The sequence below is a fragment of the Mastomys coucha genome, unplaced genomic scaffold (assembly GCF_008632895.1).
Source record: "Mastomys coucha isolate ucsf_1 unplaced genomic scaffold, UCSF_Mcou_1 pScaffold22, whole genome shotgun sequence".
Lineage (NCBI taxonomy): Eukaryota > Metazoa > Chordata > Mammalia > Rodentia > Muridae > Mastomys > Mastomys coucha.
Genome location: NW_022196905.1, coordinates 246058334 through 246075265, shown reverse-complemented (window position 1 = coordinate 246075265; position 16932 = coordinate 246058334). Strand labels below are relative to the sequence as shown.

General features: G+C 44.4%; 1 long non-coding RNA gene across 1 annotated transcript; it reads right to left on the bottom strand.

Moving 5' to 3' along the window:
• Nucleotides 1-271: 271 nt before the first annotated feature.
• On the bottom strand, nt 272-8700 carry LOC116070130. Its single transcript, XR_004110285.1, has 2 exons — nt 8534-8700; nt 272-815 (listed from the first exon to the last, which is right to left on the bottom strand). It is a non-coding gene; the product is annotated as an uncharacterized LOC116070130 (long non-coding RNA).
• Between the last annotated feature and the right edge of the window lie 8232 nt (nt 8701-16932).

The window sequence follows — 16932 nt, the reverse complement described above, 5'->3', positions numbered from 1 at the left end:
GGGTTTGTTTTGTTTTGTTTTGTTTTATTGTTTTTTTTTTTCTAGGAATTTGACCACAGAGAAGCCATTGGCCTGCTGCAGCCAAAGAATGCATCAAGATGCAGACTCACGGTGTTACTGGGCAAAAATACGACACACAGAGACTGGTAAATAGAAGCAGCCCCCCGAATCCCTTAGTTACTAGAACCCCCAAAACCAAGTGTGGTTTCCCACCCCAGGGAAGGCACACATGTTTCAAATCCAATGTGGAACAAAAACTAGAAACACAAAGTACCTTACATTTTTCTGAGAAATTAGCATCAACAGAAAGAAAAAAACAGCAGTCGCCTCTATGGAAATAACAGCCCCTCCTCACCCGCAGCCATTTGGATCGGAGATTGTTTGCATTAATAAGGCGGTAGCCTTTTTTTTTTCTTCTGTCTCTCTCTCTCTCTCCCTCTCTCTTGATTGTCAAATGCCAGCCGTTCAATGTCCCACATTTGCCGTGAAATTCAAGGCAATGAGGCTGACAGAATGTAATTTACTTGCATTGAAATATGCCAGGCCCATGATTTGCTTCCAGCCTTCCAGGCTGGTGGGGGCGGGGGGTGGGGGTCACATTCAGTGGCCCTTCTGAACTCTGTCTCAGAGAGGAAGCCAACTTCGCTGAGTCACAAAGAGCAAGGGTGTGGCAGGTGGGTGGCCACAGGAACAGCTGGCAGAGCCACCAACACTGTGACAATCTTTGCAGAGGAGGAAGAACTGCGCGGACAACTTGAAACAAGCTTCTAAGCAGTCCTTGAATTTTGGATTTCTTCACCGTTATCATCTTATACCTTAAAATGAATGCAAATTTATAGGTCAAAAATGAAGCGCTTGGATTTATTCATCTCTGGAAAATGTAAACGAGCTGAGAATTTACTAGAGCATAGAACTAAACTGAACTTCATAAATAACCTGAGTGGGTAAAACATTTCATCATCACGCTGAAAAATTTTTTGAAATGGAAAATAAAGGCCCAGAGAAGTCAGAGCGCACAGGAAAAAGAAAAAAGCATTTAAAAATGTGGGGGAGGGGGAGCTCGGGGGCAAGATTTTCCATACATATAAAACAGTCCTGCATTAAAAACCACTTATGGAATTTATGTTCAGGGCCATCTATCATGGAGCTGTTTGAGACATTAAGAATTTGGGGAGAAAATAAATGCCTAATAACATGGAAATCTGTTAAATAAATTATCATCCATCTATACAATAGTGCCAATAAAAATCCTACTGTTAAAGGTATTTAATGGTGTGGGCAAATATTTCCAACATAATCTTAAATTTAAAAAGCAGTTTTTACGATGATTGCATAGACTGAACTGTATGTGGGTGTGGGTGTCTGTGTATATGCATGTTTGTGTTGTGTGTGTGCATGTGCATGAGTATGTGTGAATAAGTGCCACATATCTATATGTATGGGCAGAAGGAGAATGATACAGACTTTAAAGTTAACTGTGACTAAATATAGGTGGCAAGACTGCATTTTATTTTTATTTTATGTGTTCTCTAATTTAAGAAAGTATGTTATATAAAATATCTATCTTGAAAAGAAAAAGGAGATCATGAGAAATTGAAGTAGTCTCACTTCTGGGGAAAACGTAATATCCAGAAGTCCCAAGGTTTTCTAATATATTTTCCTTTAAGTAACACCCTCCCTCCCAAGCTGGCAAGAATAAGAAATACTTTCTTAGAAAATCTGGAACAAGAAGGAGATTAGCAGAGGACTCCACTCTGAGAACAAACCCACACACTTGCTTACATGTCCTTTGTGGCTGTGGTTTGTGTCCGTGTACATATCTGTGTGTCTCTATGCACTTGTACTGGGGGCACATGGACATCTGTGCGCCTGTGTGTGGAAGCGGGAGGTCAGCATGAGGAGTCTTCGTCAGTCACTTTCCACAGTTCTTAGAAACTTTGAGAGACTGCATCTCTCACTGAACCTGGAGCTCATAGATCTCACGAGAGCCAGAGAGCCCCTGTATCCACTGTGCCTGCCTCCTCAGTGCTGGAATTCTGCCACACTGTGCAGCTCTCTGGTTTTTGTGAGAATTCTGGGCAAAGGAACTCAGGTTCTCATGCTTGTACCAGCAAGCCCTTTACTCACTTGGCTGTCTTCTCAGCTTTATTCCTGGTTTTGTTTTTCTTTTTTTAATTCACATTTCAAATATACTTCTAGGGTCAGAGGGATTATGCAGAGCCATAGAATGCTTGCTGCACAGTGTGAGGACCTGAGTTCAATCCCCAGCACCCATGAGAAGCTAAGCATGCATGAACCCTGTATATAAACTCAGCACTGCTGTGTGCAGAGGCAGGAGTCTGGCTGGGGCTTCTAGCCACCAGCCCAGCAGAAGCTGCAAGCTACAGAGTAAAAAGACCGTCTCAAGAGAAAAGGATTGAAAGTAATAGAGAGTAATATCCTCTATTCATGTAAACACACATACACACACACACACACAGGGCAGACAATGCACAGTCACACAGACACACATTCATACACACAAATACACACAGAGACACACCCACACATACTCAGACACACACAGACACTCACACACTCATATACACAAACACAGTCAGAGACACACACACATATTCATAGAGACACATTCACACACACAAACACACACAGAGACACACACATTCACACATATACACACAGACACACACTCACATAGGACAGACACACACACAAACTCATACACACACACAAGACACACACTCATACACACAAACACACAGACACACATGGTCATTCACACAGACACAGACACTCACACACAGCACTCATACACATAAACACACAGAGACACACACTCACACAAACATACAGGCACACAGAGATATACACTCTCAGCATACATGCACATACATACTATACACACACACACACACACACACACACACACACACACACACACACCCCAAACATTCAAACACCAAAAATAAATTTTTATACTAAAATAAGCCAGCATCTGATTACTAACACATTTGGAGAAACCCATTTCCAAATGTTAGTAGCATCTGTGAATACTTTATTTACCAATTAACAAGAGTGCAGTTTCCAGACAGCATTAGGAATGATTGACACTATCAGGCCCCAATCAGTTACACACCCACTATTCAGCAGTTCCTGATAGGTCTTGATCAGCCTGTCCTCCCATCCCACCTTCTTCCTCAACAAACAAAACCAGAAATGTCTACACTAGAGACAGAATCCAGAAACACTAGAAGGCATACGAATGTGTGAGTGTGTGTGTGTGTGTGCGTGCGCGCCCGCCTATGCACCATTATTGTTTGGACAGAAGTGAATACACCCTATTCTCAACTAGTATAAGATAAACATCCAACTTCAATTCCAAAATCGTACCAGCTGTGACCAATCAGAGCACAGCGCAGAAACCGAAACTCATGGGCAGAAGATAGAAAAAACGCAGCGAGAGCCTTTCCTACCAATTAAAGGTAGTCAATATTGATTATCTGAGGGATTGCCTTGCTCAGAAAGCAAATTAGAAACTCAATACCTGAACTATTCCTAAATGCAGTTATCAACTTCAGAGTTTTATCTCATAAAACCAATTCAGCTTAGAGTTTAATTCTATTAAATTAGGGCTTAGAAATAAAATTCGCTCTAGAATGAATGCATCATTAGCTTTAAAATGCCATATACTGCAACCCAAAATGTGCTGTATTACAGTTTGAAGAAAAAAATGAGTAAAGACAGCGTCTAAACACACTTCTCCTTAAATATATTTACGAACACAAGAAGTGATGGTCCCTCAAGACTTTCATGTAAAACAACCTCTCCGTTCCTGCGTGTTGCTCACAGTTCGCTCCTTGCTCTCAGATCTCTTAATTCCAAAACAGAATTCTAACTCTGAAAGACTGGAGTGAGGAAGAAGTCTGCCTGCCTCAGTTGACGCCATGTAGACTACATGGGTTCGTTGGGCCGTTTTTTTTGGTTTGTTTTGTGATGAGGTCTTACCATGTCACACAGACTGGCCTTGAACTCATGACCCACGTGCTTCAGACTTCCATGTGCTGGGATTACAGTTACATCCCATCATTGCTAGCTAGTCAATGGCTCCATGGAACAAGGTAAGGAAGACAAACAGGCCATGAAAAAAAAGGAAACTGTTCCCTTGACACCAGCTCTTTGCACATACCAAGAAAGTGCCCCTTTCTAATAAGGCAGAGGAGCCCTGAGGAGGAGTCAGAAGAGTCTTTTGTCCCTGTCTCAGCAGCCTTGCATCACTGTGAACATCTTCTAAGACTAAATGGCGTACCCCTGACTAAACCTAGCAAAGAGCTCATCCTGGGTGCTGCTCCCCCTACCCCTGTCACAGGAGTGTTGGGGCCAACAACACGAGAAAATTTTGGTTGTTATACATCTGTAAGAGAAATCAAAAGACCAAGAAAGGTGAATAAAACAGAAAGAGGCCATGAGTATGTCAAAGAACCCCCCTGGAAGGCCTGGACATTAAAAGCTACATATCCTGGCAAGGACTACTGCCCATCTCCATATTGGTCCATATAACAAGATGCTCAGATGACAATGAATGACCCTGTATCACATTCTTTGGCCCCAGCCCCAGGATCCTGTAATAAAGTCACTCGGTCTCATCCAGTACTAGAAAAAGCCAGCATCATTTGTGTCTGGGAAGAATTTCAGCATGAGAGAGAGGCACAAAGCTCTCAGGAAGGATGCGGGAGCTTCTACAGTGAGAGGAGATCAGGGCCTGAGCTGGTTTGAAAATAGGGATTTCAGGTGAATCCTATCATGTTGATGGAGTTCTTAGTGCTGTAATAATGTGCTATTTTCTGTACATTACGAGGCAGGTGGGATGAAGAGCAAAGATCTCATGTTGCCCTGGCTTCTGACCGCTCACAAATCTACTCTCCTCCTTTTCAATGTCTTCCTACATCTTTCTTTGTAAAAACCTAATTACCTATTGAAAACGGAAAGAAATACCATAATAAGGGAATATAAGAGTGGCGGATGTTCGCAGCCAACCATTGGACTGAGCACAGGGTCCCCAATAGAGGAGTTAAAGAAAGTACTGAATGAGTTGAAGGGGTTTGCAACCCCATAAGAACAACAATATCAACCAACCAGACCCCCCCCCAGAACTTCCAGGGACTAAACCATCAACAAAGGAGTACACATGGCTCCAACTGTATATGTGGCAGAGGATGGCCTTTTCATGCATCAATGGGAAGAGAGGTCCTTGGTCCTATGAAGGCTCAATAGATACCCCAGTGTAGGGGAATTGAAGGCAGGAAGACAGGAGTGGGTGGGTGGGTGGAGGAACACCCTCATAGAAGCAAGGGGAGGAAGGATGGGATAGGGGTTTTCGGGGGGGAAGGGGGCTGGGTAAGGGGATAACATTTGAAATATAAAGAAAATATCCAATTATTTTTTAAAAAGAGAGAGATGAAATCTCTTGCCTTTCCCTTGGGCGAAGGTAGCTGAGTGACTACATGTGAGCGTTTTCCAAATTTCCTGCAAGATGGGGAGCTAGATCCAAAGGTTCACCCATGGCCCTCGATGTCTGAAGTGACCTTGGGGAATATCCTTAACCTCTTACTTTGTAAACACGATCCCTGCAGCCACCAACAATGCTGAGAAAACCGGCTAAGCAGCGGCCTGACACTGCTCAGGGAGCAGCCATCACCGAATATCTGTCCTGTCCCCAAACTTGTGACCTCTGACTTGTCGGTCACATGAGACAGGGCCAAGGTTTTCAAATTCAAAGGACACAGGCCACCGAGGAGCTGTGTGGTCTGGAAGAAGTCCTTAACCTCCTGGAGAGTCCGGCTTCCTTCTCTTCCCCAAGGAGCAGAATAGGGTATGAGCTTATTCCTGCTTTGGGAACCTAGCAGTTCTAGTGGTGTGGGACAAAAGTCTACTGGGTAATTAAAGAAAGGTACATTGTCTGTACAGTCTCATGATTCCAGCACTCGAGAGGAAGAGGCTGGGGGATCAAGAGTTTGAGGCCAGCTGAGGGCACATAGGAAGATGCTGCCTAGAAAAGTAGTGGGGGAGGGTTCCAGATGTACTGACTACTACAAGGCCAAGCCCGTCCAAGGCATTGGGTTAGAGTCCAAGCACTAGAGGGAAAAAAAAGCATTAAAGAGAAAAGCAACTGCAAGAAAGCCATTCCCACAACTCCCACAAGCCAGCAAGAAGAATGCAGTCACACATATTTCTGGAAAAGGAGAAAGGGAACCCAGAGAGAAGCTGTCATCGGACAAAGACTTGAAGCCAACACCACTGGAGTCTTCAGCGACTCCCCACACAAAGCTCTCAGGACCTTAGCAAGGTATGCTTTGGGGCTCAGCGTTTCCAGGGTGGCCCAGTTCCTGTCTACCGGGGCGTGAAGATGACGTCACAGACATAAAAGCGTCTCAGCGCACGTCTGCTTCGCGGCGCTGGAACGGCCTGCCGACAAACACCAAAGAGACAGGAACCGCTAATTTAAAAAATAAAGTGCAAAGCTGCACGGTCCAGTTCAAATCGAGTTTGACAGGGAAGGTCACCACATCTTTTCCCTGTTGTTTAAATAACACAGCCTTGATCATCACCCAACGCAGATGAGAAACACCACAACGAAGGCAGGCCTGAACCAAAATCCCTCAGTGTGCCTTCCCCCAATAGCTTTCTTCTCTACTTTAAAAAAAAAGAAAAAAAAGAAAAAAAAAAGTTAAGGAATTGTCAAATAACCAACATTCTGAAAAATGAAAAACAGAATTTTCCTTGGAGTGTATCATCACGTGAGCAGTAGCCAAAATTTCCCAAGTAGCGGAACCAACTTGCCTTTGCTTCTGTATTCCTCCAGCATCTGCAGCTGATGCCACATTTTCTATTTAATCACGCCTTTCATATCTGCTTCTTGTCCTCTTGCCTCTCCCCACCCCCCCACCACCACCCCCCTGCCGCCTTTGTTAATTTTTCCAGTCCCGCCAATCATAAGAAGCAGCAAGGCGCGTGAGTATTTTAAACATGGTTCCAACCAGTCGTAAGTTTCATTGTCTGTAAAGAAAATGACTTTGGCCTCCAACATGTGTTTCCAATACAAATGCATCACGTAAAAAGTGAAAGACCTCTTGTCTACTACAGCGATCCGCAAAGAGCCATTTGAGTCTTTACAGAATGATCTGACTTGTAGCCCAGTAGGGGTGGGAGATGAGCTAAAGCAGACGCCTCACCTTCTCGGGGCCTGTTTTCTATTTCTCCCATGCTGTCTCCTAAAGATACTAGCACTTGATAAAAACTTCAGGCCCTTGCAAATGATGAAAACCATTAGTGAAGGACCAGTGCAATGGCTCAGAGGGTAAGGGCTTTGCCACTGAGCCTAACGACCTGGGTTCAGTCCCTAGGGTCCACACTGAGGAAGGAGAGAATAAACTCCCACAAGTTGTCCTCTGATTTCCACACAGCAATGCCCATACCACACACATGAAAGAGGTGGGGCTGGGGCACAAATTCACCACTAAAGTCAGAGTAAGCATCAGGAACCCACTTGCTAGAGTCTACCCAGTCCTTCCTCTCATCCAGATACCCTCACTTGAAGCTTCCCCACAAGGCAGGGTGCAGCATTTGTTTTTTTTTAAAAAAAATCTCTGTTTCCTATTTTCTTTGATAGAAACAACACTGTTCATACATTTTAAAAAGTGTTTCTACATAAGGGGATGTGAGATTGTTCAGTGGGTAAAATCCTTGCTGTGTTGTGCTGAAAACCTGAGATCAGATGCCCAGCACCCATATAAGATTCAGGCACAGCAACCCTTACACAGTGTGGAAGAGGCAAAGAAAGGTGGGTCTGGAAGGCTGGTTCACCATCCAGTCTAGCCCAGAGGGTAAGCTCTGAGTTCAATAATAGACTCTCTGTCTCAAATATTAAGGCAATACAGGCAGACACCTGATGTGGACTTCTGGCCTCTGCACACACACATGCAAAAAAGTGCATACAATACACACAACCACACAATGCACATAATGTACACAACAAGAATTTTGAAATCAAAGTCATGTGTTCAAGTCACAGCTGTTTCCAGGTGATTTTTTTTTTTTTGAGGGAATCTCAGAAGCTGAGGGTTGGGGGAAGGGAGGGACTCTCCTCACACAGAAGGGAAGGATGCCTAAGACCCCAAGAGGGCTTCCAGTGCAGCATCCTTGAGATCTTGGTTCCAGTTCAATTTCTGTGTATAAATTATTTGGTCCTCTGCCCCTTTTCTTCACTTAAAAAGAGGATGACAGTAGAGAGATGGCTCAGTGGTTAAGAGCACTGGCTGCTCTTGTGAAGGACCCAGGTTTGCTTTCCTGGAACCCACGTGGTAGCTCAGAACCATTTTAGAACCCTGGTTCCAGAGGAGTGGAACACCCTCTTCAGACCTCCACAGGCACCAAGTTTGCACATGGCTCACATGCATACATGCAGATGGACTGCTCGTGTACATAAAATATAACACTTTTAAAAAGTCGAAATACCTAAGCATTTACATGAAATCACCTATACTGTAACGAAGGGCATGGTTTATGTTTGTATAGAGAGGGCTTGGCCGTGGCAGTTTCCCCAAACCTTCAGGATCCCCATGTGCTGGTTTCCCAGGTAACCTCCATCCTTAAGAGGGCTGGCACTTGTATGAGTTATGTGGAGACTGGGGCCAGCTATGACAGCTGGGGTACCCATTCCTGTCTGTCATAATACCTCTCATTTGTAGGGAAGCCTATCTGGATTTTTTTTTTTTTTTTTTTTTTTTTTTTTTTTTTTGGCTGTGATGTCAGAGTTGTTTGTTACCTGAGCAGCTGTAAGGATTCTTGACCAGGGAACAGAGCTGACACAGTATCATTTCTGCCGCATATTTATTGGTCAAGCCAGTGATGATGTAATATCAGATTCCAGGAATGAACAAAGACTTTGTAAAGAAGTTGAGCCAGGCGGTGGTGGCGCATGCCTTTAATCCCAGCACTTGGGAGGCAGAGGCAGGCAGATTTCTGAGTTCGAGGCCAGCCTGGTCTGTTCTGGGACCAGGACCGCCAGGGCTATACAGAGAAACCCTGTCTTGAACGCCCCCCCCAAAAAAAAAGTTGAAACAAATATATTTCACTTTCTAGTTCACAACATCCCTCTCTTCCCTTCAGGGTGCTGGACAACTCCCCTGCTCAGCTATGTCAGGTTCCGGGTTTTTATTTTCTCACACTATCCTGTCTTCCATATTACTACCCTGAACATGCCCTTAGATGTGCGGTTGTACTGATAACTTGCGCTCCACTTTGATCTCTGCTCATAACGTTTGGGGTGAAGCCAGCATCTAGTATGGAGGAGTGAAGCAGGATCTCTGAGTGAGCAAAAGGTGGCTTTGGAAGCAAGCACACACGTGAGGACTGACTGGGAGTAATTTGGGCAATTCTAGAAAACAGACTCGGGAGGCAGAAGATAGCCCTGTGCATGATTGATGACGTCAGTGCTAAGGGAAACTGTGGGTCAAAGGTTGGAGGTTCCAGAGCTGGATAAAGAAGAATGCAGTAAGCTACTGGGGCTGTTTGAAGGCATGCCAGATGGAAGGTCTTCCTTGGGAAAACCTAGATAAGAAAAAAGCATACATACAGTAAGAGGAACATAAAAATCCCCTGTGCTGGAGAGATAGCTAAGTGGCTAGTGCTGCTTGGTGTGGAAACAAGGTCCTGATGTTGAATCCCCAGCACAAATGTACAAAAAGCTACATACAGCCATGTAGGCCTGTAACCCCAGTGCTGTGGATCAGAGGGAGAGACTAGAGGATAGGTGGAACTTGCCAACCACCAGGCTAGCTGAAAAATGACAAGCTCAAGGTTCAGAGAGAGAGACAGACCATTTCTTACAGGAGTAAATAAGGCAGATATTAATAGAAGAAATACTTACTATCTTTCTCTATTCTCTACATGTACCTTGCATGGGAGTGTGCTCCTATCACATGCACACACGCACACACACACACACACATACAATTTGAGCTGTCATTACTACAGTACACACGCTATGATCATTTTTCATGAGAATAATTTGGCTCTCTGTGTGTTGGTTTAGTGATAGAAATCATGAGACAGAGAAAGCTGCTTTAAAAACCTGTTTGAATTCTATGTTCAGAAGAAATACTTTTCGTGAGTTCCTCCTGAGTTTAGTCTCCTGGACCACTGGCAAACTGTATGGAACATAGGGAGAGTGATGAGCATATGAGAGTGTCACGGAGACCTAAGACATGCAGAAATGACTTCCATACAATATCAAAATCAATCTGTGTTCTAAAGAAGCCTGCAGAACTCAGAGATGGGGGGAAGGGGACCTTGAGCATTTGGTCCAACTAGGGGGACTAAGCATCTCATTCACCTTTCTCTTATTCCTGGATAGAAAAAAAAAATGCCTCTGTCTGGGCTCTACACCATGATGGCATTCTTTCAAAGGTTGGGTTTGGCTTCTGAAGACTGTTCCACAGTCTCAGAGCAGAAAAGGTGCTTCTCCCTGGTCCTACCCACACTACAGCCGATCATCTCCCCAGCCACCACAGCAGACAACAGCCCCTTAAACCAGCAACCAAAATAAAAATCTCTTCTCCCTGCAAGTGTAGGGGTCAGGGTTCAGATCTCCAACATCCATGTAAATGTGATGTAACATGTAAGCTCAGCCGTAATCTTACCACTTGCATGGCCCAACCAGGGGGAACCCTTAGGGCAAGCAAGCTACCTAGGAGTAGCTAAAGAGTCAAGCTCTGAGTTAAATCAAGAGACCTTGCCTTCATGTGAAAGGTACAGTGTGGTAGGGGAAGGTACTCAACATCAGCCTTCACATACATTGGCCTTCACACACATGCTTGCACATGCGCGTGCATGGGCACCTCTATAAACACATGTCTAAGCACATTCCCACACCCATATACACCACACCCATGTGCAAAAACCAAAACAATAAACAATAGTGTAGTAGAAGCAACTTCCTGAAAGAGGCAACATGGTGGTGTCATCTGAAGTAGTAGGACCAGAGTTACAAAAAAGGACAAAGTGAAGCCAGAGGCTATGTGTTCCTACCTTGGTTTCTTTGCTCTTTGCATGAGAAGCCAGTGCTCCCACCGCTGCAACATGTCTGTTTTCCTTCCCTACCCTCACCTGCAATCCCAGGCAATTGGAATAGAGTTCTGAGTACTGATTCAAAGGAAATTTGAACTACCAGGTCTACAGGGTTTTGGAGACATATCAGGAATGCCTAAGCACATGTCATTGCCCTGAGTGTGCACTCCTGATCTCAGAACACATCTTTCTCTATGTGGTAACGAGGCCTGTCCCTTCCTCTCCCTCAAACCCCAAGTAAGCTCCAGCACTTCACTAGAGGACATGACCTTCTGTTATTTTCTAACCTTGTCCTTTCATTATTTACTCAAGATACCCAAAAGCAAGGTGGGGGTTGGAGACAAATTAAAAATATATAAATTTATCAAGAATTGAATTTTTAACCTCAGAATTGATCCTTTAAACTTTCACTTGGCTGTGACAGCCATATGAGTTAGGCTCCCTTCAAAAGCAAGGCTTGGCTCTCAAAAACATGGGCGTAGAGAATTTATCTGGGATGTGAACCTGGAAGGACATGGGAGGGGGAGGGGAGGAAAGAGAACAGAAACTGTGCCTTAGTAAGCAGCTGACAGGGCCTCAGCATTGTTCCACCAAGAGCCCTATAGTACAGGGCTTATTCTCTAACTCTATCCAAGTACCCCCTTCATCTGGGACTGGCCTATGCTTAGCCTGGCTATGCCCATGATCCAGTAACTCCTCATCCTCTTCAGGGCAGTCTCAGAAGAAGGGAAGCTCTAGGTAGCTTGGAGCTGTGAATCCAGACAAAGGAACTCAAACGCAATTTGTGAGGAAACGTGCAGGCAACCGGTACTGCGCTGAAACCCTCTGTGAGCTGTGACAGACTTCCCACAAGTCATCTTGTGTTGTTTTCAAGCCAACACTACCGGGTTATTGTGAGCACCAATGTACAGAAGAGGGAACTGAGTCCCTAAGAATAGCCAGAGCCTCAGCCTGGATCTGCTTCACTCAGCCATGGGACAATACTTGACAACATTCCCTAGAGTCCTTGCCATTGTGGATGTGACAATCACAACATCCTAGAAGGCCTGTGTAGAGCTTCCTACCCACATCTAAGTCTTTTCCCTCCTGGGCAGTCTGACTATTGAAGATAATGGCCCAAAGACTGATGTCTTTTTAATACTAATCCACATGATGCTTAACTCCTAGCACTTGGGGCATTTATTTAATGAACTACAATTAAATATGAAGGTGTCGTCCACCTAGCATTTTTCTAGGTGTTCCACCTAATCTCTCCTCTCCCAAGTACACTCTGATTTCCACAGAGAACTGCTGATGTGGTGCTAGCAGAAGCTCCTAGAGAAGGTAGGTCCGGGTCCTTAATCCTTGTTGGATAACCTGCACTGGCCTGTGGCTTGATCTTGACCAGTCAAATATCTTCTTAGAAGAGTTTACCTCTTAAGGAAGGAATGGAAAAAATGTAAGAGAAAGAAAAAGAAAGAGAGGGAGGGAAGGAGGGAGAGGGAGGAGGGGGAGAGAGTAAGAAAGAGAGAGAGAGAGAAAGAGAGAGAGAGAGAGAGAGAGCAGCCTGAAAGATTGTTCTTACTGGGGTTAGTATGGGGTATCTTCTTCAGACCTCCAGCCTCACAGCTTCCCTGGTCCCTGGTCCCTAGCCTTGCCTCAACCTTGGCTCCCCAGCCTCTAGACATCTAACTGATCTTTGCTGCTGTCTCCCTGTTCTTCCTGGTGACTTCTCTTTTATTGAATTTCCCAGACTCAGCTTCAACTTGGGTAATGAAGAGCTTGGGTAATGATTGATGTGGAGTCAAGCTGATGGTGAGTTTGTAGCTGCCCTGTCATCCACCACAGGTGACAGGATTTATACACATGCAACACTGCTGGGTGGCGGCATCCCTGGCAGTGCCTACTGCCCCTTTTGGAAGCCAGATGTGGTATTCCATCTCAACAAGGGAAAACAAGATGTATTTGACGAGCACAGGGAACTCTTCAGACAATTTAGCAAACCTGAGCAAACTACTAACAAAATACACTGAAAGCAAACAGACTTCACGCTGACGTGTAGAGACCATCCTGATTTACTCAGGACTCTCTAAAGGTTGTCTTTATGACCTCTTATGCACCTCCTCCTCCTCTTCCCTCTCCTCCTCTTCCTCCTTTTCTTCCCATTTCTTCCTCCCCACTTCTTTCTCCATCTCATTTAAAAAACAATTATTGTGCTAAATGGTAGTTGTACCTACCTTTAATCCTAGCACTCAGGAGACAGAAGCAAGTGGATCTCTGTGAGTTTGAGGCCAGCCTAGTCTACAGATTGAGTTCCAGGACAGCCAGGGCTACACAGTGAGACACTGTCTTTAAAAAAAAAAGAAATATACTGTGTGTGTATATGATACGTATGAGTACCCATATCTCAGCATGCATGTGGAGACCAGCAGACAATTTTGCGTAGTCAAGTGTCTCCTTGTACCTTACTGTGAGTTTCGGGGAAACAAATTCAAGTCATTAGACAAGGCAAATGCTTTCACCTGAAGAGCCATCTTGAATGCCTCCTTCCTCTCCTCCCATTATCTTCCTTGTTACTGGCTTCTGTACCACTCTTCCCATTCCTCATCTCCCTCCTCCCACTTTCTTGCTCCCCTCCTCACCTCTCTTCCCTTTGCTCTCCTCCCCTCCTCCTTTCCTCCTCTTCTCCTTCCTCATCCCCCTCCCCATCTTCTTCCTTTCCCTCCTCTTCCAAGTCTCCTTTCTCTTTCTTCCCCTACCCCTCTCCCAGTGAGTTTACTCTTCTCTCTTGATCCATCATCTGCCTGATACCCATATTTTTATTTCAATATTCTACATTATCAGTTTATAATCTAAGAGCTTTAAGCTAGCTATTGATTCACCTTTTTAAAAATACTTTCGTTCTTTCTTAGGACTTTATAATCTTCTTTAAACCATTTTTCTGCCTTGGAAATTCTATCCTTTGAAAATGGTAAACATTGTCCTATTGAATGTAAATGAAGACGAAAGGCCCCAGCACTCTGGACAGCCTTATCCCTGTCAGTATCCTTTAAAAATACATCACATTAAACTCCCCAGTCACCCACCATGTTTACAATGCTCTTCTAAAAACCTTATCATGGTCAAGGCACACATCCATACATCGATTGTACAACTTTGGAAACACAGTTGGGAGAGACACTTCAGATTCGAAGTATAACAACCTACAGGGTGTTAGAGAAAAGACAGCATTTTAAATATGACTCATGAATAAGCAAACAGCCCCTACCACCCAACTTGAAGAGTAAACACGAAGGAAATGTTTAGTTGAATTTTAGACATCATTTGACTAGGGGAAAGTACTGAAACTTATCAGTAGAGAATGAATTATGTCAATACCCCCAAATTGAAGCAACTGCAGAGAACTATCTTCAAGCAAACGTTACCCAGGCAAAGGGTAACTGTTTATGCACCACAAATAAAATACACTACTACAAAGGGCTTTTGCCCATGTGAAAGATAACCGGGAGATGCTTTCAAACAGGGAGAATGGATATACATACAGATCTTACTTGCATATTTGAATGACTGCACTTAAGGCTTGTCATGGGAAATAAAAAGGTACTTATATATACACTGAGACAAAAAAAAAAAGTCAGCTGTTAACTCATTCCCAGCTGTATGTCAATGTTTAATCTCTCGCTGTGGAATTAAGCATCTCAGGGTTTGTAGCAGTATGCCTTACAGATGGGATGTAAAAAGAAGGCAAAAGGCATCTCATGGTTTCTAAACCTGCTTCTTACATGCTTGGAGAGAGCGGTGGGTGGGGAGAGAGGGGGAGAAGCAGAGCGGGGAGAGAGAGAAGACTCTGCTCTGTGCCAGTTTCATGTAGACAGAGATCGTGGGAATTCTACCTCCAACGAAGCCAATATTCAGTAAACATTTATTTCAACCAATCAACTCCTATGTTTCCTTTCATAGTCCCACCTCAAAATGGGCATGGGATAGTTCATTCAGGCCCCCTTATTGTCTAGAAGGTGCTGTTGAGCTGCTTTGTGATAAATACTGAGGTCAAATTCCCTTTTCTACCTTCCCCTATAAATTTATCTGTACATCACATTTAAGGATAAAAGTAGGATCTCTGACAACCAGTTTGAACACAATTGAGATTTGCTGCTACCATCTCGAAGAAGTCAGGGACCCGGAGGGAATCTATACCGCTGGGCATCGGACAAGCCAGGTGAGTTAGACATTCCCTGTCAACTCTGAGGCTGAAGGCAATGCCAGCAACAAAGCACTGCCTCCAGCCAATCCTTGGAGCCAGGAAGCATCACTCCAAGTAGAACAGGTCATGCATCTGCTGGGTCACGTGAGGGAAGGACATGTCACATGGAAAAAGAAACCGGAACAAGTGCAGGAAGACGGAGCAGATGAAACTAAATTCACACCAATCAGCCCCAAGCCTTAAAACTGCTCTTATTCCTAAATTACAAGGGGAATCCTCAGAGAAGTACCCATCATTCTCCCTGTATCTCTTAGACAAGGCCTGACCTGAAAAACAGCATTTGAAAAGGCATTCACAGCAAACTTCTTTCTCTTTGCTTTGCTCATAAAATCACTTAGGAGAAAATGCATTCTGAGACACAGCCCCCCGAATCAAATCAGGTTCAGTGCCAAACCAAGACCCTGGACGTGTTAGATGTTCTCCTAAGCCTTGGTAACCAGTAGCTGCCCTCCTCTGTCTTCGATAGACTTGAACATGAACCTGAGACTTGAGGCAGCAGTTCTTGTATGGAAGAAAACACGAACACATAAATATTTGTTCCAGAAACTCTTTGCCTGGAGAGACAACTGTCTCCCTACTATTTGCCCAGCCTAGATACCCCAGTACCTTGCCAGACTACCAGGTTATCTGCAATTAGGGCAGAATTCTATACAGATAGCTAAGAGACACAGGAGGAAGTAATTGAAATTGGCTAAGGGTCCAGTGACCCTCTCACACAGGCCCTTCCATGAGGGAATGCCAACAGCCTCATGATAAGGATCTCTTGTGTTTAAATTACAGCTGCTCTCATGAAGATGGTGGGCTGCTACCCTCGACCCTACTACAATAACATTTCACTTCTTTCTCCTTAAAACCTTTATTTCGTTTCCCAGAAGATGAGCTACATCTCCCTTTGGCTTGGTGATGCGTAGGCCAACTGAAGGGAGTACGCCATCCTTGCCGATCTTCCGACATTGCTCTGTATTTGCCAGTGAGTGGGGATTTCAAGACAGTCGTCCAACAGAGGGATAGGAATGAGTATTCAAAATTGGCAGTGTTTTAAGTCCTGATTGTTTATTTTATTGGCACGAGTGCACAGAAAGCCACTTGTTAGCGGAGTCAGCTCAGCACATGTCCCTGTTATGCCAGATTTGAGCCATCATGTCATAGCCTGCCTAAGAAGGAAGGCACGCTAGGATCTCAGGCACCAGGAATGAGTAGCCTATTAAGATCTGAAAAGCTGTCATGCACACTGGAAGGACTTGCATCAGCCACCCAGGATATATTTTAAACTGCTTGTCCACAAGAAAACTTTAATAACGCAGCCTTGTTCTGTCTTGTGAGAGGAAAGGCAATTTTACTTCTTCTATTAACCCAACGTGATTACAATGGCTTATTTCATGGAATATTAAGTTCAAATTCTGCTCCCTAGGAGGACAATAAAAAGAGAGAGAGAGAGAAAGAGAGAGAGAGAGAGAGAGAGTATGTGTGTGTGTGCATGTGTGTATGTATGTATGTATGTGTGTGTGTGTGTGCACGCGCACGCACGAGAGAGAGAGAGAGAGAGAGAGAGAGAGAGAGAGAGA